The sequence below is a fragment of the Alexandromys fortis genome, unplaced genomic scaffold (assembly GCF_014885135.2).
Source record: "Alexandromys fortis isolate MF-2015 unplaced genomic scaffold, M_Fortis_MF-2015_v1.1 scaffold_317, whole genome shotgun sequence".
Lineage (NCBI taxonomy): Eukaryota > Metazoa > Chordata > Mammalia > Rodentia > Cricetidae > Alexandromys > Alexandromys fortis.
The window spans coordinates 445,404-467,201 of record NW_026068201.1 but is presented as its reverse complement, the minus strand read 5'-3'; positions in this window follow the sequence as shown (position 1 = coordinate 467,201).

Genomic DNA, 21,798 nt, shown 5'->3' with positions numbered 1-21,798 from the left:
ATTGGGATCTTGGGGGTGGGGTGGGTTGGGGATAAGGGGGGACGGGGAGAGAAAAGTGAGAAGGGGAGGATTGGGGGAACTTGGGGAAACAGGAAGATTGGGATAAAGGAAGGTTGGATAGGGGAGCAGGGAAGCACATATCTTAGTTAAGGGAGCCACCTTAGTGTTGGCAAGAGACTTGAACCTAGAGTGGCTCCCAGGAGCCCAAGGCGATGTCCCCAGTTAGTCCCTTGGGAAGCTGAGGATAGGGAACCTGAAATGACCCTATCCTATAGCAATACTGACGAATATCTTTCATATCACCATAGAACCTTCATCTGGTGATGGATGGAGATAGAGACAGAGACCCACACTGGAGCACTGGACTGAGCTCCCAAGGTCCCAATGAGGAGCAGATGGAGGGAGAACACGAGCAAGGATGTCAGGACCACGAGGGGTGCACCCACCCACTGAGACAGTGGGGCTGATCTATTGGGAGCTCACCAAGGCCAGCTGGACTGTGACTGAAAAAGCATGGGATAAAACCGGACTCTCTGATCATGGCGAACAATGAGGGCTGATGAGAAGCCAAGGACAATGGCACGGGGTTTTGATCCTACTTCATGTTCTGGCTTGGTGGGAGCCTAGCCAGTTTGGATGTTCACCTTCCTAGACATAGACGGAGGTGGGAGGACCTTGGACTTTCCACAGGGCAGGGAACCCTGACTGCTCTTTGGACTGGAGAGGGAGGGAGAGAGGAGGGGGGAGGGGGAAAAGGGTGGGAGGAGGGGGAGGGAAATGGGAGGCTGGGAGGAGGGGGAAACTTTTTTTCCTTTTCTCAATAAAAAAAAAAGAACAGTAGTCAACTTCATATGGAAAAATAAAAAAAAAACAGGATAGCCAAAACAATCCTGTACAATAAAAGAATTTCTGGAGGCATCACAATCCCTGATTTCAAATTCTACTACAGAGCTACAAAGCTGAAAAGAGTATGGTATTGGCATAAAAACAGACAGTAGGACCAATAGAACCAAATTGAAGACCCAAATATGAATCCACACACTTTCAAAAATCTGATTTTTGACAAAGAAGCAAAAAATATAAAATGGAAAGATGCTATCTTTTTTTCAAATGTGTAATTTTAACTTCTTTGTCAAAAAGCAGGTGTTCATAGGTGTGTGGATTAATATTTTGTCTTTGATTTGATTTTGTTGGTCAACCTCTCTGTTTTTATGCCAATTCCAAATAACCCAATTTAAAAATGAGGTACAGAACTAAGCAGAATTCTCAACAGAAGAATCTCAAATGGCCGAAAGACACTTAAGGAAATGTTCAACACCCTTAGTCATCAGGGAAATACAAATCAAAACAACTCTGAAATTCCATCTTACACCTGTCAGAATCGCTAACATCAAAAACACCAATGATAGCTTATGCTGGAGGGGATATGGAGAAAGGGGAATACTCATTCATTGGTGGTGGAAATGCAAACTTGTACAACCACTTTGGAAGTCAGCATGGCACTTTCTCAGAAAATTGGGAATCAACCTACCTCAGGATCCAGCAATACCACTCTTGGGCATATACCTAAAAGATGCTTAATCATACTACAAAGACAATCATTCAACTATGTTCATAGCATCATTATCTGTAATAGCCATAACCTGAAAACAACCTAGATGCCCCTCAATCGAAGAATGGATAAAGAAAATGTGGCACATTTTCACATTAGCGTATTACTCAGTGGTTAAAAAAAAAAAGTCACATCTTGAAATTTGCACGCAAATGGATGGAACTAGAAAACACCATCATGAGTGAGGTAATCCAGACCCAAAAAGATGAATATGGTAAGTACTCATTCATAAGTTGCTAGCTATAAACAAAGGATATTGAGCTATATATAGTTCATGATCCTAGAGAAGCTAAGTAAGAAGGTGAACCCTAAGAAAAACATATATAAGTCCACCTGGAAAGTCGAAATAGACAAGATCTGCTGAGAAAATTGGGAGCATGGGGTGAGGGCAGAAGGAAGGGTGGATAGAAGGAGATGAGGAGGGGAGAAGGGGAGTGGCAAGGAGAACTTGAGGGAGCAGGATGGTCAAGATCGAGGAAGGACAGGGATGAGAGCAAGGAAGGAAATATCTTGATTGAGGGAGCCATTATAGGGCTAGCAAGAACTTGGCTTTAGAGACATTCACAGGAGACCACAGGGATGACCCCAGCTAAGACCCTAAGCAATAGAGGAGTGGGTGTCAATCTTGATTTGTCCTGTAGTCAGACTGATGAATATCTTAAATATCAGCATAGAACCTTTATCCAGCAACTGATAGAAACAGAGGCAGAGACCCACATCAGAGCACTGCACTGAGCTCTCAAAGTCCAGTTGAAGAGCGGGAGGAGTGAGAATATGAACAAAGAGGTCAAGACCATGATGGGGACACCCACTGAAACAGTCTACCTTAGTTAATAGGAACTCACCAACTCTAGCCAGACTGGGAAGGAACAAGCATAGGACTAAACCAGTCCCTCTGAATGTGGTTGACAGTTGAGTGACTGGTGCAGACTGGCGGGGGGCACTTGCAGTAGCACTAGGATTTATCCCTACTGCTTGTACTGGCTTTTTGGGATCCTATTCTCTTTGGATGTATACCTTGTTCAGCCTGAAAATAGTGGGGAGGGCCTTGGACCTTCTCCAAGGCAATGTGCCTTGTCCTCTCTGGGGAGTGGAGGGAGTGGGAACTTGGATTGGTATGTATGATGAAAATGGCAGTTTGTTTTCTTTTAAAAAAATAAAATAAAAATATGTGTGTATGTATATGCATAAACATTAGTGTTTTAGATATATTTTAAAAGATCTTATAACTACAAATTAATATACTCATTTACCTTCTTAAAAACCTATGAAACCGTTACTTTGTAATCTGTTAAATATTTCATAAAAATTTCAAAATGCTCTTTATTCCTATAAAACATTCATCATTGTAATAATGAAGTTTAAAACTTAACATTGGATATAGAGATTTTAATAATTTTTTAAGAACAAGCTCTTAAAAAGCTATTAATTTCAGAGCTGGAGAGATTGCTGAGTAGTCAAGAGCACCGGCTGCTCTTCTGAAGGACATGGGCTTGTTTCCCAGAACCCACATGGCAGGCTCACTGTAGCTCCAGTTTCAGGGAATCTGACACCCTCTTTTGGCCTCCGTGGGTGCCAAATATGCACATGGTGCTCAGGCCTACATCAAGGCAAAACATCCCCACACAGAAAAAAGCTATTAATTTCATTTTGTGTGATAGTCATGGGTAAAAATAATAAGTTAAAAATTGCTTTATGTTGGTTATGATGCCTCTGGGCATTGTACACTGTAATAGCTATAGGTTTCATTTTTAAAAATATTTGTAATATACATATAATATATATATATCTTAGATTGAAGCTGTAATGCAAGTATACATATACATTGTTCCAATATTTTTATTCAGTTTCCTTTGTATGATAAGGACTATAGGAGATACAACAATGAACAGTAGCATTAAAAACTTAGATAAGCCTTTATATGATAAAATATATGTTATTAAAATATAAGATAATATTTGGTACCTCGTTTTTCTAAGATAAAATTCAGCATAAACTTATAATATTATAAAGTAAAAACTACTGCCTGTTTACCCATGATCTTCTTTTTAAAGATAGATTTTTCCAAGAGCCTTATCTAGTTCAAGTAAAACTAAAGGAGAGAAGTCATTTAAAACTAATCTGCTGGTACCTGCTCCAACATGTTTAAACCTTACCAATAAGATTAATTCTATGTCTTTACCATCAAGGGTCTTGGGGCTAGAAAGATGATTCAGTGGTTAAGAGCATTTCTGCTCTCACAGAGGACCTGAATTTGATTCCCAGCACCTACCTGGGTGCTCACAATTGTCTGTAATTCCCGGTCCAGAGGATCCAATTCTATCTTCTAGCCAATATGGGCACCAAGCACCAAGTGGTACATTTACATCAATTCATGCAAAACAAAATGTAAATAAATCATTTTTAAAAATTATCAGGTCTTCTAATTTATATATCAAAATTATATTTATAAAAATGCACATTATGGATTAACTATTGCTAATGTTAATAAAATGCCATATAACTTATGGTCTAACTTAAAATTGACAAATGATACAAAAAAAATTGACATTAAAATATGTTTATTTATGGATACTATTTTATTTACTTATTGTATCCATGTATGCATGTGCCATTGTGTGTGTGTGTGTGTGGTTGTCAGAGGACAATTTGAGATAATTAGCTCTCTCTTTCCACAATGTGGATCTAGGAGATAGAACTCTGGTTTTCAGATTTGGCAGAAAGGACCTTCACAGAGCCATCTTTCTGGCTCATTCCTTTAATCTTTCCAACTAACAGAATTCAGTTCCTAGCAGCCACTTAGGGTGGTTCACAATCACCTGTGATTTCAGCTCCAGGGGAATCTTTGGTATGCTACTGGTACCTGAACTCACATGTACCTGGAGCACCCTCCACCCCCATATACAGATACACACAATATAAAATAAAATAAATATTAAGTAACCACCCAAATCTAGTGTTGTTTTTATTAGATGTTCTCCAGTACAAACCCCAGCAATCTTGTTCTTCCAATCCTATGACTACTAGACCTTGTAATATTTACTTTTGGATACATGTATCACTGAAGTATAATTTACTTCCTTTCCTCAACATGGGGTTCTGAAAGTCTGGGTCAAAGATTTTAATTACATTAATCCATAGTTTACCAAATTGTCTGAAACTTAATTGCTATCCAGCAACAGCAGTCAGCATTTGTTTCCAACTGGCTGTTATATGTCAGACATTCTTTAACATACTGTAAATATATTAACCAATTTAATTTAAAGAAAGTCATATGTATTAGATACTATCATCATATTCAGTTTCCATAGAAGAAAGTTGAAGCATAGATATTTTGTATCGTCTGTCTACTATCTCTCTCTCTCACACACACACACACAGACACACACACACACACAAAGAAAGAAAAGAAAAGGAAACAAGCGAGTTAGGATTCAAATCTACAGGATTGGACTCTAGAGATATTTCTTAACTCCTGATACATAATAGATGGGCAGACAAATGGGGAAATTGGTGAATAAATAGATAGGTATATGGCTGAAAGAATAGAATGTTGAATAGGTAAGTGTGTGGGTGGATGAAATAGAAAGGTTGGAGAAGTAGAGGTTTAGGAAAAATTAAAAACTATAAGTCAACATATAATTAATATGAGTTAGTTTGGGAACTATTCTCAGATCCTATTACTACCCCACAGAAGGTTTGATATGTTCATGATATGTAAAGACATGTTTCCAATAGTTCTTTGATAACTATTTGGTGTCAGGGTAGGAACAAACCTTGGTCAACAGTTCCATATTTCTGTCTTCTTAAAATTCTTTTCTCTGTCATCCATGCTTATAATTCACATTTTTAGTTTTTTAATGGTATATCATGTTCCTGTGTGTTCCTTTCCTTTTTTTTGGTTTTGGTTTTTTATGTTCATCTTCCTTGCTTATGTGGTGTAGATCCTCTGTTTTATCTCCCAAACTCGATATTCTGTCTTCTGTTTGAGTCACTCTACTTGTAAGGCGTTCCTTTCAGTTTTCTAGTTGGGCCACGTGTTTTTCAATTTTGTCTTCATTTTGAGTTCTCTTCAAAGTTTCTATGTCCTTATTAAATTCTGTTTTCCAGCCTTGGATTGTCCTCAACATTTCTATCAGCCTTATGTTTGTGTTTCTTGGTCATCAATCAAGAGTTTATTCTCCTTAAGCTCTTTTTCCTTAATTTCATTGAACTGTTTGTGTCTTCTGTAAACTTGAACTCTGCAGTGAAGTTTAGGATCATTCTTTTGAACTCCGTGTTCTGGAGTTCATCGAGGTCATTCTCACTGGCAACTAAACCTACAGGACTAGTGAGTTTTGGAAAGAAGATACTAGCTTGCTCTTTCGTATTGTTTCATTTTCGCAGTGATATCTGGGTATGTTTTCTTTTGTTAGTTCTGTGTCTGTTATGAACAGAGAAGGTTACAGTAGAGTATATGCAGGAGGGTTGGAAAACAGCATGGTTGGGATGAACTCAGGTGGACAAAGGGGACTGGGCTGGTATACCAGGATATCTTTCCTGGCCCAAACCTGGAGTGTGGTATTAAACCTGACTGGGTGGAAAGGTTGTTATGGCATGGGAGGGTCCTGTGGGTTGGTCCTTCACTGTGCAGGCAGAAGAGGCCAGACTAGATCCATGCACTGGTTATGGTACCCAGGCTAGATCTGGCAGTTACAGAAAAAGGCACGGATGGGAGATCAGGGGGACTCATTGTACTGGACAATAGAGGAGGCGTGGGAAATCTGTGTACTGAGTAGGGTTGTTGGAAGTGGTACAAAAGACATATCAGTTTGTTTTTGTGTGTCCTAGAGGTTTTATTGTGTTGCATTATTTTCATTTAGTTCCAGGAAAGTTTTAATTTCTTGATTTTCTTTGATCCACTTATCATTCACTGATGAGTTGTTTAACCTCCATATATTTTTGGATTTAATGTAGGTTTATTTGCTATCAATTTTATGATTTATTGCATTATAATCAGATAGGCTATATAGGATAATTAAAATTTTATGAATTTGTTAAGGTGTGCTTTGGTATGTGGTGTACTTCAGAGAAGTTCCCATGGGCTCATAATGAAAATGTATATTCTTTGATGTTTCTGTGGCATATACTGTAGATATCTGTCTATTTGATATAAATGGCATTTAATTTTTGTGTTTCTCTGTTTTGTTTTGTTATTTTCTGTTCAGGTATCCTATCTAGTAGAGAAAGTGGGGTATTGAAAGCACTTACTATTATTGGATTGATATTAATCTGTTTAATTCTAGTAGTATCCTTTGTATAAAATTGATTGCACCAGAATTTGGTGCATATGTGTTTAGGATTATAATGTATTCTTGGTTAATCATCCCTTCATTATAATAAAGTGTCCTTCTTTATTCCTTATGATTAGCTTTAGTTTGAAGTCTATTTTGTCAGCTAGTAGGATAGCATCACTTTCTTTGCCATTTGGTTGGAGTAGGTTTTCCATCATTTCACGTTTACATGGTGCCAGCTGTTAAGGCAAAGTTGAGTTTCTTGTAGACATCAGAAAGATGGACTTAGTTTCTCTCTTTTAAAATTTTTCACTCATATATTACATCCTGACTGCAGTTTCCCCTCCCTTCCTTCTCCACAGTCTCTCCTTCCCACCTCCTCTACCCTCCAGTTTCCCCCATCCCACCCCACCCCACCTCTTTTCAGACAAGAGCAGGCCTCCTAGGTACATCCACCAAACAGCATAGCAAGTTTCCATAAGACCAGGCACGTACCATCACATCAAGACTGGACAAGGGTCACAAAAGTAGGCAAAAGAGTCAGAGACAGTCCCCACTCCCACCGTTAGGAACCTCCCTAAAACACTAAGCTACCCCATAACATATAGGCAAAGGACCTAAGCCAGACCCCCCATGAATTCCAGTCCGTTGATTCCATGGTGTCCCTGATCCCTCTGGTTCCTCTGATCCTTCCTCCCTTCCCTGAGCTCTGCCTAATGTTTGGCTGTGGGATGCTGCATCTGCTTCCATCAGTTTCTGGACAAAGTCTCTCTGGTCTTTTTGATGAGGATTCTGCTAGGTTCTGGTCCCAGAACTCTCTGCAGGTGGGACAAACTGTAGTTAGAAGGTTTTGTGACTGGGTTTGTGCCCCAGTTCTTCCACTTGATACCTTGCCTGGTTACAGAAGATGGCCAGTTCAGGTTCTGTATTCCCCCATTACTAGGAGTCTTTGCTAAGGTTACTCCTGTAGATTTCATGGAGTTTCCATTGCACTAGGTTTCCACCTCGTTCCTGAATGCCCCCCAATTTTAGTCATTTTCCCAGTATTTTCTCCCTCCTTCCTTCCCTCCCTCCATCCCTCTTGTTCTCAACCCTACCTGCCCTTAGTCCACTGGTAAAATCTATTCTATTTCTCCTTCCCAGGGAGATCATTGAGTCCCTGCTTAAGCCCTCCTTGTTGCTAAGCCTCTCTGGGTCTGTGGATCATAGCATTATTATCTTTTACTTTACAGCTAATATCAACTAATTAGTGAGTACATAGTGAGTGTGTCTTTCTGGGTCTGGGATACCACACTTAGGATAATTTTTCTAATTCCATCCATTTGCCTGCAAATTTCATGATGTCATTGTGTTTAACAGCTGAGTAGTACTCCTTTGTGTAAATATTCTACATTTTCTTTATGTATTTTTAGGTTGAGGGACATCCACGTTATTTCCAGCTTCTGGTTATTACAAATAATGCTGCTATGAACATAGTTGAACAAATGTCCTTGTGGTATGATGGAGCGTCCTTTTGGGTCTTGAGGTATGTCAATTCCCAATTTCTGAGAAACCGCTGCACTGACTTCCAAAGTGCCTATATAAGTTTGCACACCCACCAGCAATAGAGGAGTGTTCGCCTTGCTCCACATCCTCTTCAGCACGAGCTGTCACTTACGTTACTGATCTTAACCATTCTGATAAGTGCAAGATGGAATATTGAAATCATTTTGATTTGCATTTCCCTGATGGGTAAGGATGCTGAACATATCTTTAAGTGTTTCTCGGCTATTTGAAATTCCTCTGTTATCTGTTTAGATCAGATTTTTAAAAATTCAATCATTAACTTGTTGCCTAGTTTTTTGAGTTCTTCATATGTTTTGGAAATTAGTTCTTTGTCAGATTCAGGGTTGGTGAAGATCTTTTCCCATTGTGGGGGATATTGATTTTTCCTATTGATGGCATCCTTTGCTTTACAGAAGCTTTTCAGCTTCGTGTGGTCCCATGTATTAATTGTTGATCTAATTGTCTGTGCTATTGGTGTTCAATTCAGGAGGTTGTAAATGAGTTCAAGGCTATCTTTTTCTCTATCAGTTTCATTGTACCTGGATTTATATTAAGGTCTTTGATCTACTTGAACTTGAGTTTTGTAATCTATTTGCATTCTTCACATGACAACATCCAATTAGACCATTCCCCTCTGCTGAAGATGCTTTCCTTTTTCCATTGTATAATTTTGGCTTATTTGTCAAAAATCAGTTGTCCATAGGTATGTGAATTTATGACTCTGTCTTCATTTAAATTTCATTGATCCACTTGTCTGTTTTTATGCTAATATCGTATCATTTTTGTTACTATAACTCTGTGATAGAGCTTAAGATCATGGATGGCGATACTTCTAAATGTTCTTTTATTGTACAGGATTGTTTTAGCTATCCTGACATTTTTGGTATTCCATATGAAGTTGAGTATTGTTCTGTCATGGTCTATAAAGAATTGTGCTGTAATTCTGATGGTGATGGCATTGAATCTGTAGATTGCTTTTGGTAGGGTGACCATTTTTACTGCTAATACTACTGATCCATGAGCATGGGAGATCTTTCCATCTTCTGATATCTTCTTCAATTTCTTTCTTCAAAGACTTGAAGTTCTTGTCATATGGGTCTTTAACTTACTTGGTTAGAGTTTCACCAAGATATTTTATATGATTTGTGACTATTGTGAAGGATGTTGTTTCACTAATTTCATTCTCCATCCATTTATTATTATATATAGGAGGGCTACTGATTTTTTGAATGAATCATGTATTCAACTACTTTGCTGAAAGTGTTTATCAGCTGTAGAAAGTCCATGGTAGAATTTTTGGAGTTGTTTATGTATACTATCATATCATCTGCAAATAGTGATGTTTTGACTTCTTTCTTTCTTTCTTTCTTTCTAATTTGTATCCCCTTGATCTCCTATAATAGAAAAATAGTTTTCCTATTGGTCTAGCTAAAACATCAAGACTATATTGAAGAGAGTGGACAACTTTTTTTTTGTTCCTGATTTTAGTGGAATTGCTTTGAGTTTCTCTCCATTTAATTTAGTGTTAGCAATTGACTTGCTTTTATTGTGTTTAGATATGTCCCTTGTATCCCTGTTATCTCTAAAACTTTTATCATAGGGGAGCTTTGGGTTTTTGTCAAAAAGTTTTCAGCATCTAATGATTTTTTTTTGCCTTTGAGTTTCTTTATATGGTAGACTACATTGACAGATTTTTGTATGTTGAACCATCCCTACATCTCTGCTTTATGTTATCTTGGATTCAGTTTGCTAATATTTTATTGAGTATTTCTGCATCAATGTCCTTGAGGAAAATTAGTTTGTAATTCTCTTTCTTTGTTGAGTCTTGGTGTGGTTTGGGTATCAGGATAACTGTGATCTCATAAAATCGATTTAGCAATGTTCCTTCTGTTTCTATTTTGTGGACTAATTTGAGGAATATTGGTATTAGCTCTTCTTTGAAATTATGGTAGAATTCTGCACTAAAACTTGCTGACCCTAGGCTTTTTTTGGTTGTGAGTATTTTAATGACTGTTTCTATTTCCTTAGGAGTTATAGGTCTGTTTACATTATTTATCTGATCTTAAGTGGCACCTAATGAGAAAATTGTCCATTTCTTTCAGATTTTCCAACTTTGTTAAGTACAAGTTTTTGAAGTATGACCTTATGATTCTTTGGATTTCCTCAGTGTCTGTTGTTATGTCCTCCTTTTTGTTTCTGATTTTTTAAATTTGGATATTCTCTCTGTGTGTCTTTTAGTTAGTTTGGATAAGGATTTGTCTATCTTGATTTTCTCAAGCAACCAACCCTTTGTTTCATTGATTCTTTGTAGTCCCCTCTTTGTTTATTTTTTTATTTATTTCAGCCCTCAGTTTGATGTTTCCTGCCATTTATTCCTCTTGGGTAATCTTTCTTCTCTTTGTTCTAGACCTTTCAGGTGTGATGTCAAGCTGCTAGCATGAGATTTCTGCAACTTCTTTATGAAACCACTTAGTGCTATGCACTTTCCTCTTAACACTGCTTTCATAGTGTTCCCTAAGTTTGGGTATGGTATGCATTCATTTTCACTGAATTCTAGGAAGTCTTCCATTTAATTTCTTTATTTCCTCCTTGACCCAGTAGTCCTTCAATATGGGCTTGTTCAGTTTCCATGAGTTTGTAGACATTCTACTGTTTCTGTTGTTGAAATCCAGCTTTAATTCATGGTGGTCTTAAAGGATGCAGGGGGTTATTTCGATTTTCTTCTATCTTTTGAGACTTGTTTTGTGACTGGGTATATGATCTGTTTTGGAGAAGGTTCCATTAGGTGCTGAGAAGATATATGTTTTGTATTCAGGTGAAATATTTTGTTGATATCTGTTAGGTCCATTTGATTCATAATGTCTGTTAGCTCTATTAGTTCTCTGTTTAGTTTATGTTTGGATAACCTGTCATTCGTGAGAGTGGGGTACTGATGTCTCCCATTATTAATGTGTGAGGTTCAATGTGGGGTTTTGTCTTTAGTAATGTTTCCTTTACTAATGTGCGTGCCCTTGCATTTCAGGCATAGATATTAAGAATTGAAGCATCTTTTTTGGTGGATTTTTCCTTCAATGAGTATGAGATGTCCTTCTCGGTATCTTTTAATTAATTTTGGTTTACAGTCTATTTTTGTTAGATATTGTTAGATATTGGAATATCTACACCAGCTTACTTTTTAAGTCAAATTGCTTGGCAAAACTTTTTCCAACCCTTTACTCTGAGGGAATGTCTACCTTTGATATTGATGTATATTTCTTATATGCAATAGAATGATCTATCATGTTTTCATATCCATTCTGTTAGCCTGTGTCTTTTTATTGGAGGAATTGAGACCATTCTTATTGAGAGATACTGATGATAAATGTTAACTCATGTTATTTCATATCTTTATGCTTTTCAAAAATTAGAAATAGGCAGAAAGTGTAGTTTTTAAATGAAATTCAATCATTGGGGTGCCTGAGGTGCCTGTAGCTGGAAAAGAAGTCTCCTATGTCAGGGAGTGATGAGGGATGCTGAAGCTTCTCACTCAGAAACTAGAAAATTTCCAGATTCCCACTTCTTATATCACTCAAGAATATTTAGGATCTCTTTGCCACCTGAGTTTATTGTGGCCTCATTAGCTCAGTTCTTTTTCCAAAGGATTATATACTTACTTACCAAATCCAGGAAGTGGTCATCTTTCGGGCATTCATTGTTCTTCTTAAGCTAGGAAAGTTTTTCTCCCCACCTTCATTTCCAGATCTTATTAGGGAAGGAACCTTTTTCTGCATTTCTGCCCCCAAAGTTTTCATGGTCAGCACCACTCATATCCTACACAGTCCTGGGATAAAGTTATGATAGACTAGAATGTAAAAATGTCAGTACCAGCTCATTGCTACATTTTGATGGTGACCATAGCCGAATTATAGAACACAGGCTGATAGCTGATACGTAAGTACTTAGGCCACCCGTAACTATATTCGGGGGGGGGGTGAGTCCCAACCTATCTACAATAGTCCCAGGTTAGAGCTCTTTGGCAACAACTATCCCATGCACCAATAATCCCTGTTTTTAAAGCTTCCCAAGCATCTTTATTATAGTTCTAGTTTGTGTGTTTTTAGCACCCTCTAGAGACCACATTTCATCAATCCACTTCCAGCCAGATAGGCTTTTTTCTTGTAAAATTGAAAGATTTTCTACTCTTGCATGCCTTTACCCAGGTTTTTAACTAACCTTTCTCACACCTTCCAAGTAGGAGATATAGAATCCAAACAGATAGAACTTGATTACCTGGAACTTTTCTAAATGAGGTAATGACAGGTAGTGATTGAAACAGGCTTCCCAGTTGTGAGCAAATACGCGTTTTTCACTGGAGCTTGTTGTCTAAGCGGTAGTCAAAGTGAACAGTAAGGAAAACATCAACCATGTTTTTAATTGATAAAATGGTAAATAACCGCTCACATACCCCACTGTTTCCTAGGTCCTGGGTACTATTCTTTACAGTTAGCATCTTATTTAATTATCACATTACAGTAGTTTTTAAATGAGCTATCATCCTCATTTTGCATATGAAGAAACGGAAGCACAGAGAGGTTAAATGACTTACCCATGTTTGCATGTTAGCTACGTTGAATAAGATTTAGATGCAGGCGTTTTGATTCATGAACGCAGTCTAACTGTTATATATGAATCATGCAGAACTGATATTTAAATGTCTCTCTGAATTACCTAAAGAGTCTAATTTTATTCTGTATTTCCATAACTGTTACGAAGCTGTGTCTTCCCTCATTCTGTGTTTGAATTGGTTTATTTTTAAATCCGGGTCTACCCAGTGCCCCATGGCCTTAGTGGGTGGGCACCACTAGGATGTAGTGGAGAAATGGGAGAGAAGGAGAGGCAGAATGGTTCATGCATGTGGAGAGAGGCAGAACTAAAGACATATCAGTGGTGAAGAGCAGGCTACTATAGGTCGCCTATGCTGCCATCTGAGGTCATGTGTGCCCAGGCCTGCACTGCCACCAAAAACTATCTCCAGGTCTGTGGCACTACCGAAGCTGGGGTCTGTGTTGATGTGTGTGACCTGTGTTACCAGTGAAGGTCATACTGATGCCTGTGATCTGGGCTGCCACCTGGGCTGCCACCTAAGGCCATGTTGATGTCTGAGGGCCATGCTACCACCAATCTGAGTGGCCTGCATTGCCACAAACTCAAGCCAAACAAAACCCCAGTAAGGAGGGGAAGTGGACACAATGCTTCCCCCTCAGCAAAGAAGCTAGTCACAATCAATAGGTGCTGGGAGAGAAAATATCAGTTTTCTTCAATGGAGTGACCTTGGGTATATCAACTATACTCTAGGGTAGGCCCCATGCTCAGGAGCTGGCCAACACAAACCCAATTCCATGTTTGTTTGTCTGTTTGTTGTTTTAAAAGAGAAAGATAGAGAAGATCTGTGAGGAGTTGGGGGAGGAAAAGAATATTATCAAAATATACTGTATGCAATTCTCAAAGAATAAATTTTTTAAAAATTAAAAAGAAAAAAGATTTTACCATCCATCCTTTGAATATCTACTTACTGGTTTCCATTCTATATTGGTCTACTGAACTTTGTTTAGGTGTGGTTATTTGGCCAGGTAAATTTGCTAGACTGTTGTGTTATCTAGTTAAAGTTTATTTTTTATACAGTTCACAACGATTTTCTGAGAATCATTTGAAAATAAGTATCAAATATCATGACACTTTATTCTAAATAATTTAGTATGCAACTTTTAAAAGTGAGTATATTCGTTTATTCAGCTATATCATAATATTATGACTACAACATAGAAAATTAATTTGCACTATGCTGTATACAGTCTACACATTCAATGCTCCCCCCACAAAAAAAGTGTAAGTAGAATACAGTATAAGTTCTGAGGCTATATTTGTTACATATTTATAATTTAAAATAGTTTATTTATCATTCCCCCATGTAACTGATATTTTGAAAAGTTTAGGCCAGATGCCTTATTAATAATATACTTTATAAGTTTGCTTCATTGTTCTCTAAGACTGTCATTTCATTTATCAAAGGAAATGAAGGAACATTTTAGTTTAGTTTCCTTGTAGGCAGAGACTGCTCTTTCATTTCCCAGCTGCCCAGACCTGAATAATCACACAGAAACTATGTTAATTGCACACTGTTGGATCTATTAGCTCAGGCTTCTTGTTAACTAACTCTTACACCTCAAATTAACCCATTTCTATTAATCTGTGTATCATTACGAGGCTGTGGCCTACTGGTAAGTTCTGGTGTCTGTCTCCTTTGGTGATTACATGGTGTCTCCTTGACTCTGCCTACTTTCTCTATATATCTCTGTTTGGATTTCCTGTCTGTCTTTGCTCTGCCAAGTCATTGTCGAAAATAGCTTTATTCATCAACCAATAAAAAGCAACACAAATACAGGACAACCCACATTATCTTCCCTCCTTCTACTCCTCCTAGTTCCTGCCCACTTCATCTCAACCCTGGATCCAATCTTTGTCTGTATCTCATTAGAAAAAAAAATGGGCTTCTAGGAGACAACTACCAAACATGGCAACATAAAATACAATAAGATGATGCAAAATCTATCATATTGAAGTTGGATATGGCAACCAAACTCGAGAAAGAGAGTCCTAAGAGTAGTGTCTTAGGGTTCCAGTTGCTGTAAAGAGAGACACTACAACCACAGCAACTTTTATAAAGGAAAACATTCCATTGAGGTGATGGTTTGCAGTTTCAGAGGCTTAGTCCAGCCTCATCATTGTGGGAAACATGGTAACATGTAGGCAGGCATGATGCTGGAGAAGGAGCTGAGAGTTGAATATTTATTTAGATCTTCAGGCAACAGGAAGAAAACTGTGTCACACTGAATGTAGCTTGAACATAGGAGACCAGAATCTTACCCCTATAGAGACATACTTTCTCCAACAAGGCCACACCTCCTAATAGTGCCACTCCCTTTGGGACCATTTTCTTTCAAACAACCACAAGCATGCACAAGAGACAGAGACCCACTAATTCTCACAATCAGGATTCCCATAAAAATACTAAGCTAATAGCTATTATAAATATATTATACACACACGCACACACAGACACACACACACACACACAGAGAGAGAGAGAGAGAGAGAGAGAGAGAGAGAGAGAGAGAGAGAGAGAGAGAGAGGGAGGATCTGGTACAAACCCATGTAGGCCCTGTGCTTTCTGCCTCAGTCTCCATGAGCTCACATGTGCTTAGTTGATCCAGAAGTCCTTGTTCTCCCAATGAACTCCCTCCCCATGTGAGTCTTAAAATCTTTCTACCTCTACAGGAGTCCCTGAATTCTAAGGGTAGGGATTTTATAGAGACCTCCAGTGTAGACTGTTTCTCTCTGCATAATTTCTGTCTGTGGATCTCTGCCTCTGTTTCCATCTGCTGCTGGAGGAAGCCTCTCTGATGGTGACTGGATAACTCACTGATCTATAAATATTGCAGAACAGCATTAGAAATCATTTTATTGATTTTGTTTTTTTATACCAGTCTTATTTAGTTTTACCCTAAGTCTCTGGGCTATCTAGTCTCTGGTTCTTGGTTATTCAAGCAGTGTTGGATATGGGTTCCTTCTCATGGAGTTGACCGAAGACAAATCACATATTGGTTGGTAACTCCCACAAGTTCTGTTTTACCATTGCCGTAGCATATTTTGCAGGCATGACAGACTGTAGGTCAAAGATTTTGTGGCTGGGTTGATGACCATGTTTCGCTTTCAGTAGCCTACAGAGTATTTCCCTGCACCGAAAAGACTAAAACATAGGAGTGAAGACTTCATGGAGGCACCAGCTCAACTTCTCCATATTCAATGAGTTGTGGAAATTTTGTCCTCTGCAGTGGTGCCTCACTGTCAGTTTGTGGAGAGAAACCCTTTGTCTTGGCATCAGCCTAGGTTGTATGGGGATTTCCATGGGATGCCTTTGGCCAACTCAACCCATTCCTGCCACTAGAACCCTTTCGTTGCTATAAGAGATGGTTAACTAAAGCTCCATATCTATCCCCCAATTACTAGGAATCCTTATTAAGATTACCTTCATAGATTATAAGAAATTTCCACTGTACTGGGATTCCACACACCCCCACAATGCACCCCCAATTGCAGCAGTCTTCTCCTTCACTCTCTCCTTCCATCTGCCAACAAAATTGTTTCTGCTCCCATCATCACCCATACCCAGTAAACCCACAAAAATCTATTTTACTTTCCCTACCCAAGTAGGTTCATGTGTCACACCTAGGTCCTTCCTTCTTATCTAACCTCTCAGTGTCTACAGATTGTAGTTTGGTTATCATTTACTTAATGGCTAAAATCCACCTGTAAGTGAATACATATGTGGTGGTTTGAATGAAAATGACCCCCATAGGCCCATGGGGAGTGGCACTATTAGGGGTTGTGGCTGTGTTGGAATAGGTCCTGCGTTTTTAGAGGGTATGTGTCAAGAGGGATGGTCTTTGCAGTTTCAGAAGCTCAAGTTACGCCCAGTATCATTCTCTTCCTGCTGCCTGCTAATCCAGATGTAGAACTCTTGGCTCCTTCAACACCATGTCTGTCTACACATTACCACGATGAAATGGACTAAACCTCTGAATTGTAAACCTGATGTGGGATTCCCCTCTGTATGCAGTGATTACCATTGATGAATAAAGAAGCTGCTGTAGGCATATAAAGCAGGACAGAACTTAGCTATGCAGGGAAAACTAAACTAAATGCTGGGAGAATGAAGGCAGAGTCAGAGAGAAGCCATAGAGCTACTGCCAGAGACAGACATGCCAAGACTTTGCTGGTAAGTCACTGCCATGTGTCAATACATAGATTACTAGAAATAGGTTAAATTAATATGTAAGAGTTAGCCATAAGAAACTAGAGCTAATGGGCCAAGCAGTGATTTGATTAATACAGTTTCTGTGTGGTTATTTTTGGTCTCAGCTGCCAGGCAGTAGGGAAATCAACTAGCAGCTTCTTACAACATAAGCCTACCCAAATTAAATGCTTTCCTAAATAAGTGCTGCCATGCTTATGATGTCTTTTCACAGCAATAGAAACCCTAAGCAAACATACCATATTGACCTTTTTCAGCCTGGGTTACCTTACTCAGGATGACTTTTTTTGCTGTTCCATCAATTTTCCTGCCAATTTCATGATGTCATTTTTAAAATTAATTACATTTATATATTCATTTTATATCCCAACCACAGTTTTCCCTTCCTCCTCTCCTCTTACTGCAATCCATTCCTCCTTTGTTCTTGCTCAGAAAGGGGCAGGCTGTTGTCTGGGTTTCTGTCCTGCCTGGTTTCTGTCCTCCCACCAGGTCCCATAGCCATTTAGCCCCAAAGAAATCACACAGAGGTCTATGTTAATGATAAACTGATTGGCCCATTAGCCCTGGCTTCTTATTAACTCTTATAACTTATATTAACCCCTTTTATTCTTATCTATGTTAGCCACATGGCTCGGTACCTTTGTCAGTGGGGCAATCACATCTTCCTTCTTTTGTGGTTGGGACAGGACTGGGGAGGAATGGGCATCCTCCTTCCCAGAATTCTCCTGTTCTCATTGACCCACTTCTACTTCCTGTCTGGTTGTCCCACCTATACTTCCTGACTGGCTACTGGCCAATCAGCATTTATTTGAAACATAATTGACAGAATACAGACAATTGTCCTGTACCAGCAGGCCTCCCATGTGTATCAATAAAGCATGGCCTATCAAGTTGTAGTAGGACTTAACTCCTCCTTTTGTATTAAGGCTAGGCAAGGCAGTCCAGTATGACAAACAGACTCCCAAAAGCTAGTCAATTATTAGGGACAGCAATGATCTCATTGTTAGGAATCCCACAAGTAGAACAAACTGCACAACTGTCACATATATGTAGAAGGCCTAATTCAGTCCCATGCAGGCTCCCTGGTTGTCAGTTCAGACTCTGCGCACTCCTATGAACGCAGGTTAGTTGCTTCTGTGGGTTTTCGTGTAATACCTTTGACCCTCCCAGTTCATACAATCCTTCCTCCTCCTCTTTAGCTGTATTCTCCAAGTTTGGCCTAATGCCTAATATTTGGCTGTGGCTCTCTGCATCTGTTTCTATCAGTTACTGGATGAAGGCTCTATTATGTCAGTTGGGGTAGTCACCAATCTTTAAGTGTAGCAGAATATCATTAGGCATCATTACATTGCCTTTCCCCCCCTCCAATCATGTTTGGTTCTATCCTATGTCTCTAGGCCATCCAACCTTTGGGTCCTGGAACGTCAGGTAATATCAAGGGTAAGCTCACTCTCATGGTATACATATGAGGCTGGACCAGTCATTGACTGGCTACTACTCTGATCTCTGTGCCACCCTTATTACCTCGGAACATCTCATAAGCAGCACAGACTGTAGTTGAAAGATTGTGTGGCTGGATTGGTGTCCCAATGCCTCCACTGGAAGTCTTTTCTGGTCACAGGAGATGGCACAGTTCAGGCTATATATCCACTATTGCTAGGAGTCTTAGCTTGAGTCATCCTTGTAGACCACTAGGAGTTTCTTTTGTACTAGGCTTCTACTTGATCCTGAAGAAATGCCACCCCATTTCCAGTCATCTCTTTCAGTACTCTCTCTCTCTTCATCCACCCCCAACCCAATCTCTCATGTTCTCATCTCTACCCATCCACAGTCCACCCATGAAATCTCTTCTATTTCCACTTCCATTGGAGATCCATATGTCCCCCCTTGGGCCCTCCTTGCTATCTAGCCTCTCTGGGTCTGGGTATGGTTATTAGTTATGTTACAGTTAATATTCACTTATGAGTGAATATATACCATACTTGTCTTTTTGGGTCTGGGTTACCTCACTCAGGATGATATTTTTCTAGTTCTATCCATTTACCTGCAAATTTCATGATGCCATTTTTTTTACAGCTGAGTTATAATATTGCTTTGTGTAAATGTACCAAATTTTCTTTATCTATTCTTTGACTGATGGACATTTAGGCTGTTTTCAGTTTCTGGATATTATGAATAAAACTGCTATGAACATATTTGAGCAGACATTCTTATGATATGATTGAGCATCCTTTGAGTATATGCCCAAGAGTGGTATAGCTGGGTCTTGAGATACATCAAGCCCCAATTTTCTGAGAAACCACCATATTGATTTCCAAAGTGACTGTACAAGTTTGCATTCCTACCTGCAATGGGAGGTATGTTCTCTTTGTTCCACATCCTCACCAGCATGAATTGTTGTTTGTGTTTTTGATCTTAGCCATTCTGACAGGTGAAATCTCAGAGTAATTTTGATTTGCATTTCCCTGATGACTAAGGATGCTAAACATGTCTTTATGTGTTTCTTGGTCATTTGAGATTTCATCTGTTGAGAATTCTCTGTTTAGATCTGTACCCCATTTTTAAAAATTGGATTATTTGGTTTTTGAACATCTAGTTTCTTTAGTTCTTTATATATTTTGGATATTATTCCTCTATCAGATGTGAAATTATTAAAAATATTTCCCATTCTGTAGGCTGACACTTTGTCCCCTTGATGGTATCCTTTGCCTTACAGAAGCTTTTAAGTTTCAGGAGGTCACATTTACTAATTGTCGATCAATCTTAGCATTCAGTTCAGGAAGCTGTCTCTTGTGCCAATGCATTCAATCATGGAATACAGGTTTTTAAAGTATGATCTAATGATTCTCTAGATTTACTCAAGTATTTGTTGCTATGTCCCCCAATTCATATCTTAATTTACATAGTCTCTCTGTCTTTTAGTTAGTTGGGATAAAAGTTTGTCTATTTTCTTGGTTTTCCCAAAGAACCAACTTTGTTTCATTTATTGTTTGTATTCTGTTTTTTTTCTATTTTATTGATTTCAGCCTTTAATTTGATTATTTTTTGCCATCTACTTGTTTTGTGTGAGCTTGCTTTTGTTTGTTCTAGATCTTTCAGGTGTGCTGCTCAGTTGCTAGTGTGAGATTTCTCCAATTTCTTTTTTGTAGGCACCCAGTGATATAATCTTTCTTCTTAGCACTGCTTTCATAGTGTCCCATAAGTTTGACTATGTTTTGTATTCATTTCCATTGAATTCTAGAAAGTATGTACTTTCTTTATTTTTGTCTTGATCCATTTTTTATTCAGTAGAGAGTTGTTCAGTTTCCAAGGAGTTTGTAGACTTTCTGTAGCTTTTGATGATGACATTGAGCTTTAATCCATGGCTGTCTGATAGATGCAGTGAGTTATTTCAATTTCCTGTTATTTACGGAGACTTGCTTTGTATCTGAGCTTGTGGTCAATTTTATAGAAAGTTCCCTGAAGTGCTGAGAAGAAGATACATTCTTTGATATTTGGGTGAACTGTTCTAAAATATCTGTTAGGTCCATGTGGTTTATAACTCCAGTTAGTCCTTACATTTCTCTGTTCGGTTTTTGTCTGGATAACTTGTCCATTGGTAAAAGTTGGGTATTGAAGTCTCCCACTATCAATGTGTTAGAGTCAATATGTGATTTAAGCTGTAGTAGGGTTTCTTTACAAAGTTGTTGTCCTTTTGTTTGAGGCATAGATGTTATGAATTGAAGTGTCATCTTGGAAAATTTTTCCTTTGATAAATATGTAGTGTCTTTCCCCATCTCTTTTGATTAATTTTAATTTGAAATCTATTTTGTTGGTTTTTTTGTTAGTGGTAGTGTGTGAAAATGTGTATATTTCCCTTCTTTTGGTTTTACTGGTGTGAAATTATTTCATTGCTTTGTGGGGTGATTAACCACTTTAGGTTGGGGGTTTTCATTCTGTTAGTCTGTATCTTTATTGGGGAACATAGGCCATTGATAGTGAGAGATATCAATGACCAATGATTGTTAATTCCTTTTATTTTGTTGTTATTGTTGTTGTTGGTTGTGCTGTATGTCTGTGTATTTCTCTTCATTTGATTTTGCTGGTGTGAGGTTATTTATTTCTTGTGCTTTCATGGGTTCAGTTAACCTCTTCATCTAGTGCAAACTCTGGTTTTAACAATAAACACCTGGGTCAGATGCAGGTTTAAAAATGCTGAAAGATCAGAAAGACAAGGGAGCAAGCAAATAACTTCTTTTTTTTTTTTTTCAGCTCATGTAACCCTTGCTCCTTTATTTTTTTTTAAATTTTTTATTGAGAAAAAGAAAAAAAAGTTTCCACCTCCTCCCAGCCTCCCATTTTTTCCTTCCCTTCCTCCCACCCTTCTCCCCCTCCCCCCACTTCTCTCCCTCTCCCTCTCCAGTCCAAAGAGCAGTCAGGGTTCCCTGCCCTGTGGGAAGTCCAAGGTCCTCCCCGCTCCGTCCATGTCTAGGAAGGTGAACATCCAAACTGGCTAGGCTCCCACAAAGCCAGAACAT